An 18,536-nucleotide genomic window follows, 5' to 3' on the forward strand; every position below is an offset into this window, starting at 1 on the left:
AAAGAAAACCGCTAAATCTGGAGTTATCAGTCATCAAGGTGGAGGTTGTCGCCAGCAGTGCGAGTAGGAGAAGGCATGCAACTTAGCAAGACTTCGTCCAATAGCCCATTTTCACTGTCCCCAGTCTAGCAACCCATTATCGCTGTCCCCAGTCCAGCAACCCATTTTCACTGTCCCCAGTCCAGCAATCCATTATCGAACATTAAAATGGTATAAAATACCGACAGGTTGTTAGGTAAGACACATATGCAACAGTTAGGTATCTTTATTATGAAACGTTTCGCCTACACAGTAGGCTTCTTCAGTCAAGTACAGAAAAGTTGATTGAAGCAGAAGATACTTGAAGACGATGTAATCAGTCCATCACCCTTAAAGTTTTGAGGTGGTCAGTCCCTCAGTCTGGAGAAGAGCATTGTTCCATAACTGTTGCATATGTGTCTTACCTAACAATCCATTATCGCTGTCCCCAGTCCAGCAACCCATTATCGCTGTCCCCAGTCCAGCAATCCATTATCGCTGTCCCCAGTCCAGCAACCCATTATCGCTGTCCCCAGTCCAGCAACCCATTTTCACTGTCCCCAGTCCAGCAATCCATTATCGCTGTCCCCAGTCCAGCAACCCATTATCGCTGTCCCCAGTCCAGCAATCCATTATCGCTGTCCCCAGTCCAGCAAGCCATTATCCCTGTCCCCAGTCCAGCAACCCATTATCGCTGTCCCCAGTCCAGCAACCCATTTTCACTGTCCCCAGTCCAGCAATCCATTATCGCTGTCCCCAGTCCAGCAACCCAAACTCGCTGTCCTCAGTCCAGCAACCCATTCTCGCTGTCCCCAATCCAGCAACCCATTCTCACTGTCCCAAGTCCAGCAACCCATTCTCGCTGTCCTCAGTCCAGCAACCAATTCTCGCTGTCATCAGTCCAGCAACCCAATCTCGCTGTCCCCAGTCCAGCAACCCATTCTCGCTGTCCCCAGTCCAGCAACCCTTTCTCGCTGTCCCCAGTCCAGCAACCCATTATCGCTGTCCCCAGCCTAGCAACCCATTATCGCTGTCCCCAGTCCAGCAACCAAATATCGCTGTCCCCAGTCCAGCAATCCATTATCGCTGTCCCCAGTCCAGCAACCAAATATCGCTGTCCCCAGTCCAACAATCCATTATCGCTGTCCCCAGTCCAGCAGCCCATTATCGCTGTCCCCAGTCCAGCAACCCATTCTCGCTGTCCCCAGTCCAGTAACCCTTTCTCGCTGTCCCCAGTCCAGCAACCCATTATTGCTGTCCCCAGTCTAACAACCCATTATCGCTGTCCCCAGTCCAGCAACCAAATATCGCTGTTCCCAGTCCAGCAACCAGATATCGCTGTCCCCAGTCCAGCAATGCATTATCGCTGTCCCCAGTCCAGCAGCCCATTATCGCTGTCCCCAGTCCAGCAACCCATTCTCACTGTCCCAAGTCCAGCAACCCATTCTCGCTGTCCTCAGTCCAGCAACCCATTCTCGCTGTCATCAGTCCAGCAACCCATTCTCGCTGTCCCCAGTCCAGCAACCCATTCTCGCTGTCCCCAGTCCAGCAACCCTTTCTCGCTGTCCCCAGTCCAGCAACCCATTATCGCTGTCCCCAGTCTAGCAACCCATTCTCGCTGTCCCCAGTCCAGCAACCAAATATCGCTGTCCCCAGTCCAGCAACCAAATATCGCTGTCCCCAGTCCAGCAATCCATTATCGCTGTCCCCAGTCCAGCAACCCATTATCGCTGTCCCCAGTCCAGCAACCAAATATCGCTGTCCCCAGTCCAGCAATCCATTATCGCTGTCCCCAGTCCAGCAACTCATTATCGCTGTCCCCAGTCCAGCAGCCCTTTCTCGCTGTCCCCAGTCCAGCAATCCATTACCGCTGTCCCCAGTCCAGCAACCAAATATCGCTGTCCCCAGTCCAGCAATCCATTATCGCTGTCCCCAGTCCAGCAGCCAAATATCGCTGTCCCCAGTCCAGCAATCCATTATCGCTGTCCCCAGTCCAGCAATGAAATATCGCTGTCCCCAGTCCAGCAACCCATTATCGCTGTCCCCAGTCCAGCAATCAAATATCGCTGTCCCCAGTCCAGCAATCCATTATCGCTGTCCCCAGTCCAGCAACCCATTATCGCTGTCCCCAGTCCAGCAATCAAATATCGCTGTTCCCAGTCCAGCAATCCATTATCGCTGTTCCCAGTCCAGCAATCAAATATCGCTGTCCCCAGTCCAGCAATCCATTATCGCTGTTCCCAGTCCAGCAATCAAATATCGCTGTCTCCAGTCCAGCAATCCATTATCGCTGTTCCCAGTCCAGCAACTCATTATCGCTGTCCCCAGTCCAGCAACTCATTATCGCTGTCCCCAGTCCAGCAACCAAATATCGCTGTCCCCAGTCCAGCAATCCATTATCGCTGTCCCCAGTCCAGCAATCCATTATCGCTGTCCCCGGTCCAGCAACCAAATATCGCTGTCCCCAGTCCAGCAATCCATTATCGCTGTCCCCAGTTCAGCAACCAAATATCGCTGTCCCCAGTCCAGCAATCCATTATCGCTGTCCCCAGTCCAGCAATCAAATATCGCTGTCCCCAGTCCAGCAATCCATTATCGCTGTCCCCAGTCCAGCAACCAAATATCGCTGTCCCCAGTCCAGCAATCCATTATCGCTGTCCCCAGTCCAGCAACCAAATATCGCTGTCCCCAGTCCAGCAATCCATTATCGCTGTCCCCAGTCCAGCAACCCATTCTTGCTGTCCCCAGTCCAGCAACCCATTATCGCTGTCCCCAGTCCAGCAACCCAATCTCGCTGTCCTCAGTCCAGCATCCCATTCTCGCTGTCCCCAGTCCAGCAACCCATTCTCGCTGTCCTCAGTCCAGCAACCCATTCTCGCTGTCCCCAGTCCAGCAACTCATTCTCGCTGTTCCCAGACCAGCAACGCATTCTCGCTGTCCCCAGTCCAGCAACCCATTCTCGCTGTCCTCAGTCCAGCAACCCATTCTCGCTGTCCCCAGTCCAGCAACTCATTCTCGCTGTTCCCAGACCAGCAACGCATTCTCGCTGTCCCCAGTCCAGCAACCCATTCTCGCTGTCCTCAGTCCAGCAACCCATTCTCGCTGTCCCCAGTCCAGCAACTCATTCTCGCTGTTCCCAGACCAGCAACCCATTCTCGCTGTCCTCAGTCCAGCAACCCACTCTCGCTGTCCCCAGTCCAGCAACCCATTCTCGTTGTCCCCAGTCCAGCAACCCTTTCTCGCTGTCCCCAGTCCAGCAACCCAATCTCGCTGTCCTGAGTCCAGCAACCCATTCTCGCTGTCATCAGTCCAGCAATCCATTATCGCTGTCCCCAGTCCAGCAACCAAATATCGCTGTCCGCAGTCCAGCAACCCATTATCGCTGTCTCCAGTCCAGCAACCAAACATCACTGTCCCCAGTCCAGCAACCCATTATCTCTGTCCCCAGTCCAGCAACCAAATATCGCTGTCCCCAGTCCAGCAACCAAATATCGCTGTCCCCAGTCCAGCAAGCAAATATCGCTGTCCCCAGTCCAGCAATCCATTATCGCTGTCCCCAGTCCAGCAACCAGATATCGCTGTCCCCAGTCCAGCAACCCATTATCTCTGTCCCCAGTCCAGCAACCAAATATCGCTGTCCCCAGTCCAGCAACCAAATATCGCTGTCCCCAGTCCAGCAAGCAAATATCGCTGTCCCCAGTCCAGCAACCCATTATCGCTGTCCCCAGTCCAGCAACCAGATATCGCTGTCCCCAGTCCAGCAATCCATTATCGCTGTCCCCAGTCCAGCAATCCATTATCGCTGTCCCCAGTCCAGCAACCCATTATCGCTGTCAACAGTCCAGCAACCAAATATCGCTGTCCCCAGTCCAGCAATCCATTATCGCTGTCCCCAGTCCAGCAACCCATTATCGCTGTCCCCAGTCCAGCAACCAGATATCGCTGTCCCCAGTCCAGCAATCCATTATCGCTGTCCCCAGTCCAGCAACCCATTTTCGCTGTCCCCAGTCCAGCAACCCAATCTCGCTGTCCTCAGTCCAGCAACCCATTCTCGCTGTCATCAGTCCAGCAATCCATTATCGCTGTCCCCAGTCCAGCAACCTATTCTCGCTGTCCCCAGTCCAGCAACCCATTCTCGCTGTCCTCAGTCCAGCCACCCATTCTCGCTGTCCCCAGTCCAGCAACCCATTCTCGCTGTTCCCAGTCCAGCAACCCATTCTCGCTGTCCCCAGTCCAGCAACCCAATCTCGCTGTCCCCAGTCCAGCAACCCATTCTCGCTGTCCTCAGCCCAGCAACCCTTTCTCGCTGTCCCCAGTCCAGCAACTCATTCTCGCTGTTCCCAGTCCAGCAACCCATTCTCGCTGTTCCCAGTCCAGCAATCCATTCTCGCTGTTCTCAGTCCAGCAACTCATTCTCGCTGTTCTCAGTCCAGCAACCCATTCTCGCTGTTCTCAGTGATACTCCTGCACAGTTGAACATTTCCTCTTTACACGCGGTCCTCTCTCCCAGGATGCAACTTACATGAGGAGACTAACTGTTAGATACAACCACAACTGGAGACAAAGTTTCAGGTACCTATTTACTGCTAGATGAGCAGAGGCAACAACCCCGTGTTCTTTTTCGGGTGTGAGCTGACCTCTGTACCTTCGAGAACGTCCTGCCGAGCCACTCCCACCTCCAGTGGTCCAACTCTGCATGATCAGGTTAAGAGAGGCACGGAAAAGGAGCCTGACCTGGACCCAACCCTGCCACTTGCAGCCATGTTAGGCAACAGGTTCTGCAGGGTGGTCGTGCGTCTGGCAACGGCCTCGGCGGCGCCGTTCCTGCGTTACGCCTGGCTTGTCGTACGGCACAAAAACATGAACAATTGCCCCCTTTCAGAACTCGTTGTGAGATTACGTCGGTACGTCATCTGGATACATCCGCATTAGCCACTGTGTGGAGTGGATTTCTGCGCTAAATAACATTTCCCAGCTGTCTTTCTAATCCCTTGAAGTCAAAATTTGCTTCACGTGAGTTACATCGGGTGGCAAGCCAGTTAAAACAAAAACGAAATACACTTACAATCGAATGAGGGAAAAAAAAAAGATAGAGAGAGAGAAGGATTTGGATCCGATACGAGCGTCAAGCTTAAACGATCAGAATATATTCCAGGGAAGGGTCTTGCGAAGTAACCAGGCGCTAAAAGGATATCTGCGACTCTATCCATGGGATCGTGTTAGTCTGAAAGTTAGGAGGAGAAAGAGGAGAGAGAGGAGAGATAAATAAGAAAGAACACACACACCAAGCCAGATAAATGGGACATTACATTGGAAAGACATATAAAACCTTCCAATCTATATCGAAGTTCTTTTCTGATTAATGTCAGGTTACTAACTACCACTGAACTCTGTCTAGACAGCTGAGGTCAGGATAGTAAAGCGGAAGGCTCTCTCTCTCTCTCTCTCCCTCTCTCTTCCCTCCACTCTCTCGGCCACATTGCCACGGCAAATTGGTGAGGTTAATTACCATGTCAAGTTGAAAGACATGCAGAGATAATTAAGAGGTATGAAAGATGTTGAGTTATACTTTGCTACTACTTGAGATGCTGCTACAGCTGCTACTGCTACTGCTGCTGCTACTGCTGCTGCTACTACTTGTGCTGCTGCTGCTACTACTTGTGCTGCTGCTGCTACTACTTGTGCTGCTGCTTCTACTATTATTTGTGCTGCTGCTGTTACTGCTGTTGCTATTACTTGTGTTGCTGCTACTACTACTACTACAATCACTTGTGCTACTACTACTGTTATTGGTCATGACCAAGAGTTGGGTATGATCAACAATGATCATAGTGCAGAGTATTACTTTATTGATCCTATACAATACTGATAAATATACACTGAGAGGTATAATTCTCTCCGCAAAGTATATATATATATATATATATATATATATATATATATATATATATATATATATATATATATATATATATATACTTATATGGTGATGAAAGGTTTAAGTGGAGGTTTAATAACCCTCGTATAGTAGACAGGCTTTGAACGAACAAACCACTGCTAATACGTTAGTGAACAAGACACATGTACAACACTTGGCAGTCTTTATTGCCGAAATGTTTCGCCTGGGGAAGCCTGCGGTGCAGGCGAGACGTTTCGGCAATAGACCGTGTCAAACACGCATCATTCAACATGGTATAAACGTTGGTAACAGATACAGATAAATTTGTTTAGAAAGACAAGTAAACAAACACTAAGACATATTTGTTGGAAAACATTTTGATCCTGGGATCTTGATCACTTAGAAGTGATCAAGGTCCCAGGACCGAAACGTCTTCTAATAAATATGTCCTGGTGTCTGCTTACGTGTCTTTCTGAACCAATCCAACAACAAGCTGAACAGTGACGGTGATCATCCCGTTTTCTACATTTGTAACTTGTTCACCAGAGTAACTATAGCATTGTGTAACACCAGACACATATACTATTTGACAATAACACATGTCAGAGCATTTGAACGCACGTCAAAATGCTCCAAAAAAAAAAAAACCATGGATATATATTTTTTTTACCCCCTCCCTTCCATAGAAGTATGTACTCTCCATGACCCACCGACATTTGTGTTCGTGTAAAATAAATAATTGTAATCAGATATTGACTGTATGGAATTTAATTTTACAGTCGTATTATCTGGATATTAAAACACGTGAAGAGCAGATGCCTTGTCTAAAAAATGAATAATAATGTTATTATATGTTCACCACACTGTGTTTTTTTTTTTTTTTTACTGATTGACCTTTTATCTTATGGGAAGAGTTGTGTTACGGTGCTTGACCTTTATAGCTTTCAACATGCGTCATATATACATACATACATACATACATACATATATATATATATATATATATATATATATATATATATACATACATACATACATACATACATACATATATATATATATATATATATATATATATAGCGAAATGATCTTTAAGGTGCGTCATCCTCGTACAAGGATGACGCACCTGTGATGTACGTCAAACACCTTAACTACTGGGAACGCTTGGAAGCACTTGACTTGTACTCGTTGGAACGCAGGAGGGAGAGATATATCATAATCTACACTTGGAAAATCTTGGAAGGAATGGTCCCAAATCTACACACAGAAATCACTCCCTACGAAAGTAAAAGACTGGGCAGGCGATGCAAAATGACCCCAATAAAAAGTAGGGGCGCCATTGGTACACTAAGAGAAAACACCATAAGTGTCCGGGGCCCAAAACTGTTCAACAGCCTCCCATCAAGCATTAGGGGAATTGCCAATAAACCCCTGGCTGCCTTCAAGAGAGAGCTGGACAGATACCTAAAGTCAGTGCCGGATCAGCCGGGCTGTGGCTCGTACGTTGGACTGCGTGCGGCCAGCAGTAACAGCCTAGTTGATCAGGCCCTGATCCATCGGGAGGCCTGGTCATGGACCGGGCCGCGGGGGCGTTGATCCCCGGAATAACCTCCAGGTAACCTCCAGGTAACCAAGAGACGTGTACGTGTTCGAGACTTTGCTTGGGCAGCGTTTCGCTCCAAAACAGAGTTTCTTCAAGTGAAAAAACTCTTCTTAGTTATTTACAATTCTCAAGCAGGTGACAAACCCTGACAGCGGGCAAAACGTCGTGAGACATGTGGCTTACTCTGTTTATCGAAGAGAAATGGTATTCAATACCGACAGGTTGATGAGTAAGAAACATGTGTAAGATTTTAGAGGTGAAACTTGTGGCCTACACAACAGACTTTGGTAAACTATAGAAGCAGTTCTTATACTGGAGACAGAGGGTGAGGTGGAGAGGTCATGTTAAGGTGTTCAGTCCCTTAACGTTGATAGAATTGTTCAGTCCCTCAGTCTTGATACAAGGCGTTCAGTTTCTCAGTCTCTTACCCTTGAAGAGTTGACAGAAGTTGATGAAAGGTATTCAGTCCCTTAGCTTTGATGTATGTTAGAGGAACAAGGTGGAATCTTAAGCAGGTCACGCCAATAATTCGGCTAGTGTCTAGCTGACCCCCGAGGCTTGTGACAGATTTATTGATGTCATTCTTCCACGACAGTCTCATTAATACCGTATACCCTCCACCGTTTTCATCCCCTTGAAAAGCTACGCAGACTGTCTAACAACTTCTGCGGGATACCAATAGCGGGTGACGGAGATTTATGGCTGTAATTAACGCAGAATCGCGAAAAACGAGTCTCCAAACGATGACATAATTTCTATGATACCAAACCACGAAATGGGTGGGGTTTCAACCCACGGCCGGTGAGTCCAAACCCCCACCCGTTTCGTGTTTTTTTTTTTTCAAACGTGTTATTACGATTTCTTGAGTCCAAGACCAGAGAAATTAAGCTTCCTGAAGTCAGCTTTGAAGTTTTACCTTCAGTTAGCGATAAGTATTGTCTCTGAATGAGGAAAGAAGATGGGGAAAGGGGTGTATAAGGGCAAGTTTGTATGGAGAAAAAAAACAAAGAAAATATTTATGGAACATCGTATTGACAAACTCGCCACACCAAATAGTCATAGTGAGAGAGGTAAGGGCGCCGTAGCTGGATCTCCGAGATCTGCTAGGTAGTCGATGGTTGAAATCAGGGACCCAAGAACTACGTTTCAACCTCAGCAAAAACAACTTAGCCAGTAAGATCAGGGACAAGATAGGCCCACTCAAAAGTTCCTCGGGTCAGCTCACTGACAGTGATAAGGAAATGTGTAGAAGTTTTAACACATACTTCCTCTCAGTTTTTACACAGGAGGATACCAGCGATATTCCAGAAATGATAAATTATGTGGAACAGGACGATAATAAACTGTGCACGATTAGAGTCACAAGTGACATGGTCCTTAGGCAAATAGATAAATTAAAACCTAACAAATCCCCAGGCCCTGATGAACTGTATGCAAGGGTTCTAAAGGAATGTAAAGAGGAGCTTAGCAAACCTTTGGCTAATCTTTTCAACATATCACTACAAACTGGCATGGTGCCAGATAAGTGGAAAATGGCAAATGTGATACCTATTTTCAAAGCAGGTGACAGGTCCTTAGCTTCGAACTATAGACCAATAAGCCTAACCTCCATAGTGGGAAAATTTATGGAATCAATAATTGCCGAGGCAGTTCGTAGCCACCTTGAAAAGCATAAATTGATCAACGAATCTCAACATGGTTTTACAAAGGGGCGTTCCTGCCTTACGAATTTATTAACTTTTGTCACTAAGGTATTTCAGGAGGTTGATCATGGTAATGAATATGATATTGTGTATATGGACTTCAGTAAGGCTTTTGACAAGGTCCCACATCAGAGACTATTGAGGAAAATTAAGGCACATGGAATAGGAGGAGAAATTTTTTCCTGGATAGAGGCATGGTTGACAAATAGGCAGCAGAGAGTTTGCATAAATGGGGAGAAATCAGAGTGGGGAAGCGTCACGAGCGGTGTTCCACAGGGGTCAGTGTTGGGCCCCCTGCTGTTCACAATATACATAAACGACATAGATGAGGGCATAAAGAGCGACATCAGCAAGTTTGCCGATGACACCAAAATAGGCCGTCGAATTCATTCTGACGAGGACATTAGAGCACTCCAGGAAGATTTGAATAGACTGATGCAGTGGTCGGAGAAGTGGCAGATGCAGTTTAATATAGACAAATGCAAAGTTCTAAATGTTGGACAGGACAATAACCATGCCACATATAAACTAAATAATGTAGATCTTACTATTACGGATTGCGAAAAAGATTTAGGAGTTCTGGTTAGCAGTAATCTGAAACCAAGACAACAGTGCATAAGTGTTCGCAATAAAGCTAATAGAATCCTTGACTTCATATCAAGAAGCATGAATAATAGGAGTCCTCAGGTTGTTCTTCAACTCTATACATCCTTGGTTAGGCCTCATTTAGATTATGCTGCACAGTTTTGGTCACCGTATTACAGAATGGATATAAATGCTCTGGAAAATGTACAAAGGAGGATGACAAAGTTGATCCCATGTATCAGAAACCTTCCCTATGAGGATAGACTAAGGGCTCTGAATCTGCACTCTCTAGAAAGACGTAGAATTAGGGGGGATATGATTGAGGTGTATAAATGGAAGACAGGAATAAATAAAGGGGATGTAAATAGTGTGCTGAAAATATCTAGCCTAGACAGGACTCGCAGCAATGGTTTTAAGTTGGAAAAATTCAGATTCAGGAAGGATATAGGAAAGTACTGGTTTGGTAATAGAGTTGTGGATGAGTGGAACAAACTCCCAAGTACAGTTATAGAGGCCAGAACGTTGTGTAGCTTTAAAAATAGGTTGGATAAATACATGAGTGGATGTGGGTGGGTGTGAGTTGGACCTGATAGCTTGTGCTACCAGGTCGGTTGCCGTGTTCCTCCCTTAAGTCAAGGTGACCTGACCTGACTAGTTTGGGTGCATTGGCTTAAGCTGGTAGGAGACTTGAACCTGCCTCGCATGGGCCAGTAGGCCTGCTGCAGTGTTCCTTCGTTCTTATGTTCTTATGTTCTAATAAACACACACACACACACACACACACACACACACACACACACACACACACACAGGATCCATACATAGCTTTAAGCAGAGGTATGATAAAGCTCATGGTTCAGTAGCGACCAGTGAAGAGGCAGGGTCAGGAGCTATGACTCGACCCCTGCAACCACAACTAGATGAGTACACACACACACACACACACACACACACACACACACACACACACACACACACACACACACACACACACACACACACACACACACACACACACATTCTTAAATAGACCAGGAATCACATTACGCTCAGCGGATAATCCACCTGTATTACGCTATGCCAACGATATGCAAAATATAAATGCTCTTGTGAGGGATTAGTGCAGCCAGGTCGCGCTTAACCTGCACCAGCTCTGGCAGTGTTGTGTAAATGACTGCACCAGCATGCAGCAGCCCTGGCAGTGCTGTGTAAATTACTGCACCAGCATGCACCAGCTCTGGCAGTGTTGTGTAAATGACTGCACCAGCATGCAGCAGCTCTGGCAGTGTTGTGTAAATGACTGCACCAGCATGCAGCAGCTCTGGCAGTGCTGTGTAAATGACTGCACCAGCATGCAGCAGCTCTGGCAGTGTTGTGTAAATGACTGCACCAGCATGCAGCAGCTCTGTGCTGTGTAAATGACTGCAGCATGCAGCAGCCCTGCAGTGCATGACTGCACCAGCATGCAGCAGCTCTGGCAGTGTTGTGTAAATGACTGCACCAGCATGCACCAGCTCTGGCAGTGTTGTGTAAATGACTGCACCAGCTCTGGCAGTGTTGTGTAAATGACTGCACCAGCATGCAGCAGCTCTGGCAGTGTTGTGTAAATGACTGCACCAGCATGCACCAGCTCTGGCAGTGTTGTGTAAATGACTGCACCAGCATGCAGCAGCTCTGGCAGTGCTGTGTAAATGACTGCACCAGCATGCACCAGCTCTGGCAGTGTTGTGTAAATGACTGCACCAGCATGCACCAGCTCTGGCAGTGTTGTGTAAATGACTGCACCAGCATGCACCAGCTCTGGCAGTGTTGTGTAAATGACTGCACCAGCATGCAGCAGCTCTGGCAGTGTTGTGTAAATGACTGCACCAGCATGCACCAACTCTGGCAGTGCTGTGTAAATGACTGCACCAGCATGCAGCAGCCCTGGCAGTGCAGTGTAAATGACTGCACCAGCATCTGGCAGACTGCACCAGCATGTGTAAAACTGCACCAGCTGCAGCTCTGGCAGTGCATGCACCAGCATGCAGCAGCTCTGACTGCAGCATGCAGCAGCTCTGGCAGTGCTGTGTAAATGACTGCACCAGCATGCAGCAGCTCTGGCAGTGTTGTGTAAATGACTGCACCAGCATGCAGCAGCCCTGGCAGTGCTGTGTAAATGACTGCACCAGCATGCAGCAGCCCTGGCAGTGCTGTGTAAATGACTGCACCAACATGCAGCAGCCCTGGCAGTGCTGTGTAAATGACTGCACCAGCATGCAGCAGCCCTGGCAGTGCTGTGTAAATGACTGCACCAGCATGCACCAACTCTGGCAGTGTTGTGTAAATGACTGCACCAGCATGCACCAACTCTGGCAGTGCTGTGTAAATGACTGCACCAGCATGCACCAACTCTGGCAGTGTTGTGTAAATGACTGCACCAGCATGCAGCAGCCCTGGCAGTGCTGTGTAAATGACTGCACCAGCATGCAGCAGCCCTGGCAGTGCTGTGTAAATGACTGCACCAGCATGCACCAACTCTGGCAGTGTTGTGTAAATGACTGCACCAGCATGCAGCAGCTCTGGCAGTGCTGTGTAAATGACTGCACCAGCATGCACCAACTCTGGCAGTGCTGTGTAAATGACTGCACCAGCATGCAGCAGCCCTGGCAGTGCTGTGTAAATGACTGCACCAGCATGCAGCAGGCCTGGCAGTGCATGCACCAACTCTGGCAGTGTTGTGTAAATGACTGCACCAGCATGCACCAACTCTGGCAGTGCTGTGTAAATGACTGCACCAGCATGCAGCAGCCCTGGCAGTGCTGTGTAAATGACTGCACCAGCATGCAGCAGCCCTGGCAGTGCTGTGTAAATGACTGCACCAGCATGCACCAACTCTGGCAGTGCTGTGTAAATGACTGCACCAGCATGCAGCAGCCCTGGCAGTGCTGTGTAAATGACTGCACCAGCATGCAGCAGCCCTGGCAGTGCTGTGTAAATGACTGCACCAGCATGCACCAACTCTGGCAGTGCTGTGTAAATGACTGCACCAGCATGCACCAACTCTGGCAGTGCTGTGTAAATGACTGCACCAGCATGCAGCAGCCCTGGCAGTGCTGTGTAAATGACTGCACCAGCATGCAGCAGCTCTGGCAGTGCAGTGTAAATGACTGCACCAGCATGCAGCAGCCCTGGCAGTGCTGTGTAAATGACTGCACCAGCATGCAGCAGCCCTGGCAGTGCTGTGTAAATGACTGCACCAGCATGCAGCAGCCCTGGCAGTGCTGTGTAAATGACTGCACCAGCATGCAGCAGGCCAGACGGAGCTGTCAAATGATTACAACGGTATGATGTCGGATCACGTAGGAAACAGGGAAAAAAGGCGCAGGGATTATAAGGAAAGGAACAATTACCATCTCTCAAGGCTGAGACACTGATAACCTTAAAACTCTCTCTCCATTTCTGCTGTTTGTTTCCTCGGTAAAGATTCCCGGTGTTGTGTTAGAGGAAACGTTTCGTCACGCATGACTGAAGAAGCCAATCGTGGCGAAATGTTTCTCATAATAAATGTCCTGAACTGTACATCTTGTCGGTGTTAAACACGTGTCCTGCTTACCTCCTGACCCATGCTAGGCAAGTCCAACTCACACCCACCCACATCTATTCAATACTTGTCCAACCTAATTTTGAGGCTATCGAAAGTTTTCGCTTCAACGAGGCTACTGAATACTTTGTTTCTCTAAGCCAGTAATCCTGTCTGTCCAATTAATACTGAGTTGCAGTTCTTACATGTGATGCTATAGACACCTGATTTTTCAACAGAGACAGGGTGGGTCAACTGACCTTATGAGGGACAAGACAATTTCTTGGTGTTCTTCTATATGAAATAAGCAGCATTTGTTTACGCTTTATTGTATATAGCAAAAAAAACCTGTGTTGGCTGACTATAACTTGTGAAGGAACGTAACATCAATTCTTCGGAGAAAAGATTCAAAACTCGCCTGTGAGTTTTCCTGCTACCTGTCAGGGTTCTTGTGATATGTAGTGAAAAAATTGCCTTGTTTATTGGGGGTATAATAAAGTTGACTGTGTGAGACTTTATTCAGTCTCTGTACCTTTTTCTTCGCGAGTTAACGCCACTGTCTTCTCCTTTTTTATGGTCTTGACTTCTGTAGTATAGAAATTCTTGCTAAACTTTTTCTGTAAACTTCCTTGTTTGAACCCAGCAGGAAAACCTGAAGCCCTGAATTGCCTCCCAATAAGGTCGTTTTCTCTAAATGACTGCAATTCAGATTCTCATTTACTCTCGAGATGAGACTCGATTCCGAGCGGCATGATGAGTAAAATGATGAATGCAATTAGCAAAATATGTTGATTTTCTGCATGCAGTGACTTCTAGTTGGTTATTGTTTTTCACGATTAGCGTATGAAGGATGGGATGAGAAGTTCGTAGCTTATTTCCCACTCGACTTTGAAATAGATAGAGAGGAGTGTACAATAGTTAATAACAAGATAGAAAAATAAGGTATGTATATAACTGGTTCTCTGAACCATTTATCTACATTCCTGTCAGACACAGCAACATCTTGGGATCTTAATACAGGGAATTCTTCACTTTCCTAACCTTCCACGTTTGAATTTGTCAAATGTGATACCTCCTACGACTGCTGCACCTCATCTGCCTACAGTATATAAGCCACTTCTTCGCATGTATGCTGTATTCTTTTCAAGATTAATGGACTGATTACATCGACTCAAGGCTACCTGCCTGCCTGGAGTCTACCTGGAGGGTATTCTGGGGATCAACGCCCCCACGGCCCGGTCCACGACCAGGCCTGGTGGATCAGGGCCTGATCAACGACGCTGTTACTGCTGGCAGCACGCAATCCAACGTACTAACCACAGCCGGGCTGAGGGACTGATTTCATCAAACTCCTCTTCTTCACCATTCTCCTTTGTGTGGACTGATGAAGCCACTGTGTAGCGAAACGTTTCCTCATTAAGGTAGATGTTGTGAGATATGGAGACGGCCCCCACTATTTGTTTGTGAAGACAGAAGGGGGATTGCTAATCCCTGGTATCCCCGTACTGGTTTGGGAATCTTGGCGCTATAAGCGAGCACATGATAAAGTGTCTGAACCAGGGTAAGGGTAAGCTTGACTTGCAACTGGAGTAGCTAGGAATCAAGTTGCCGGTCGCCAGACTGGAAGAGACCCGGGCCGGGATCCATACCGGCGAATCACCTAGAACCTAGAAATCAGGAGGGAGTTGGAGGTGGGCCTCTGCTGAAGGCTATGAGATGACTCTGTGTGTGAAGGCTGCAAGTGTGAACGAATACTTTAAAGTAAAATTTCAGACCATCTAGTACCCATTTACGAGAACAAGAAGGCGCAATACCGCGACTGGAGCAATACACATATAACCCGCACATAGGAGAGAGAAGCTTATGACGACGTTTTGATCCGACTTACAAAGTCACACTAACACAAAAGAGTGAGGGAGCCAGTATATATTAGGCGAGGAGAAAGGGACGGAACAAATAGAGGAAAAAAAGGAAGCGGTAGTGATAATACTGGTAGTAGTAGAAGTTGTAAACTCAGTCTTACTTAGCATTATAACATATCGAAATGAGTTGTATACATATATAATAGTATAATTGCCATTAATGTATAATTCTATAATGAAAATTATAGAGTTTATTTAACCCAGGATTATCCCATTACTAATTATATTCCTTAAGTGGCTAGTGTTTTGATACCTTAATTTGAAGCTATGGTTAACCCTTCCACCCTTCACTATCATCTTTTGGGGATAGTGAGGTGTGGAAGGTCAACCTGGAACAACCTATGTATCCCACAGTCACCCTGGTTATCTTAACAGCGGTGTTGGTACCTTTGGGTACGTTGTGGCGAGGAAGGAGGAGAAAGGATGGGTAGTAAATGCTGATTACGGTCCACCCTCGTGCCACACCTTGCCCACCCTCCTGCCACACCTTGCCCACCCTCCTGCTCACACCTTGCCCACTCTCCTGCCACACCTTGCCCACCCTCCTGCTCACACCTTGCCCACCCTCCTGCTCACACCTTGCCCACCCGCCTGCCAAACCTTGCCCACCCTCCTGCCACACCCTACCCTCCTGCACAACCCTCTTGCCACACCTTGCCCACCCTCCTGCCACACCTTGCCCACCCTCCTGCCACACCTTGCCCACCCTCCTGCCCACACCTTGCCCACCCTCCTGCCACACCTTGCCCACCCTGCCACACCTGCCCACACCTTGCCCACCCTCCTGCCACACCTTGCCCATCCTCCTGCCCACCTTGCTCAGCCTCCTGCCACACCTTGCCCACCCTCCTGCCACACCTTGCCCACCCTCCTGCCCACACCTTGCCCACCCTCCTGCCACACCTTGCCCACCCTCCTGCCACACCTTGCACACCCTCCTGCCACACCTTGCCCACCCTCCTGCCCACACCTTTCCCACCCTCCTGCCACACCTTGCCCACCCTCCTGCCACACCTTGCCCACCCTCCTGCCACACCTTGGCCATCCTCCTGCCACACCTTGCCCACCCTCCTGCCACACCTTGCCCACCCTCCTGCCACACCTTGCCCACCCTCCTGCCACACCTTGCTCACCCTCCTGCCCACACCTTGCCCACCCTCCTGCCACACCTTGCCCACCCTCCCCACACCTTGCCCACCCTCCTGCCACACCTTGCCCACCCTCCTGCCACACCTTGCCCACACCTTGCTCACCCTCCTGCTACACGTTGCCCACCCTCCTGTCACACCTTGCCCACCCTCCTGCCACACCTTGCCCACCCTCCTGCCACACCTTGCTCACCCTCCTGCCACACCTTGCTCACCCTCCTGCCACACCTTGCCCACCCTCCTGCCACACCTTGCCCACCCTCCTGCCACACCTTGCCCACCCTCCTGCCACACCTTGCTCACCCTCCTGCCACACCTTGCCCACCCTCCTGCCACACCTTGCTCACCCTCCTGCCACACCTTGCCCACCCTCTTGCCACACCTTGCCCACCCTCCTGCCACACCTTGCCCACCCTCCTGCCACACCTTGCTCACCCTCCTGCCACACCTTGCCCACCCTCCTGCCACACCTTGCCCACCCTCCTGCCACACCTTGCCCACCCTCCTGCCCATAACTTGCCCACCCTCCTGCCACACCTTGCCCACCCTCCTGCCACACCTTGCTCACCCTCCTGCCACACCTTGCCCACCCTCCTGCCACACCTTGCCCACCCTCCTGCCCACACCTTGCTCACCCTCCTGCCACACCTTGCCCACCCTCCTGCCACACCTTGCCCACCCTCCTGCCACACCTTGCCCACCCTCCTGCCCACACCTTTCTCACCCTCCTGCCACACCTTGCCCACCCTCCTGCCACACCTTGCCCACCCTCCTGCCACACCTTGTCCATCCTCCTGCCACACCTTGCCCACCCTCCTGCCACACCTTGCCCACCCTCCTGCCCACACCTTGCCCACCCTCCTACCACACCTTGCCCACCCTCCTGCCCACACCTTGCCCACCCTCCTGCCACACCTTGCCCACCCTCCTGCCCACACCTTGCCCACCCTCCTGCCACACCTTGCCCACCCTTCTGCCACACCTAGCCCACCCTCTTGCCACACCTTGCCCCCCCAACTGCCACACCTTGCCCACCCTCCTGCCCACACCTTGCCCACCCTCCTGCCACACCTTGCCCACCGTCCTGCCCACACCTTTCTCACCCTCCTGCCACACCTTGCCCACCCTCCTGCCACACCTTGCCCACCCTCCTGCCACACCTTGCCCACCCTTTTGCCACACCTTGCCCACCCTCCTGCCACACCTTGCCCACCCTCCTGCCACACCTTGCCCACCCTCCTGCCACACCTTGCCCACCCTCCTGCCACACCTTGCCCACCCTCCTGCCACACCTTGCCCACCCTCCTGCCACACCTTGCCCACCCTCCTGCCACACCTTGCCCACCCGCCTGCCACACCTTGCCCACCCTCCTGCCACACCTTGCCCCCCCTCCTGCCACACCTTGCCCACCCTCCTGCCACACCTTGCCCACCCTCCTGCCCACACCTTGCCCACCCTCCTGCCATACCTTGCCCACCCTCCTGCCACACCTTGCCCACCCTCCTGCCACACCTTGCCCACCCTCCTGCCACACCTTGCCCACCCTCCTGCCACACCTTGCCCACCCTCCTGCCACACCTTGCCCACCCTCATGCCACACCTTGCCCACCCTCCTGCCACACCTTGCCCACCCTCCTGCCACACCTTGCCCACCCTCCTGCCTCACCTTGCCCACTCTCCTGCCACACCTTGCCCACCCTCCTGCTCACACCTTGCCCACCCTCCTGCTCACACCATGCCCACACCTTGCAACCCTCCTGCCCACACCTTGCCCACCCTTCTGCCACACCTCGCCAACCCTCTTGCCACACCTTGCCCACCCTCCTGCCACACCTTGCCCACCCTCCTGCCCACACCTTGCCCACCCTCCTGCCACACCTTGCCCACCCTCGTGCCACACCTTGCCCACCCTCCTGCCACACCTTGCCCACCCTCCTGCCACACATTGCCCACCCTCCTGCCACACCTTGCTCACCCTCCTGCCACACCTTGCTCACCCTCCTGCCACACCTTGCCCACCCTCCTGCCACACCTTGCCCACCCTCCTGCCACACCTTGCCCACCCTCCTGCCACACCTTGCCCACCCTCCTGCCA

This window comes from Cherax quadricarinatus, chromosome 10, assembly GCF_038502225.1.
Source record: "Cherax quadricarinatus isolate ZL_2023a chromosome 10, ASM3850222v1, whole genome shotgun sequence".
NCBI lineage: Eukaryota > Metazoa > Arthropoda > Malacostraca > Decapoda > Parastacidae > Cherax > Cherax quadricarinatus.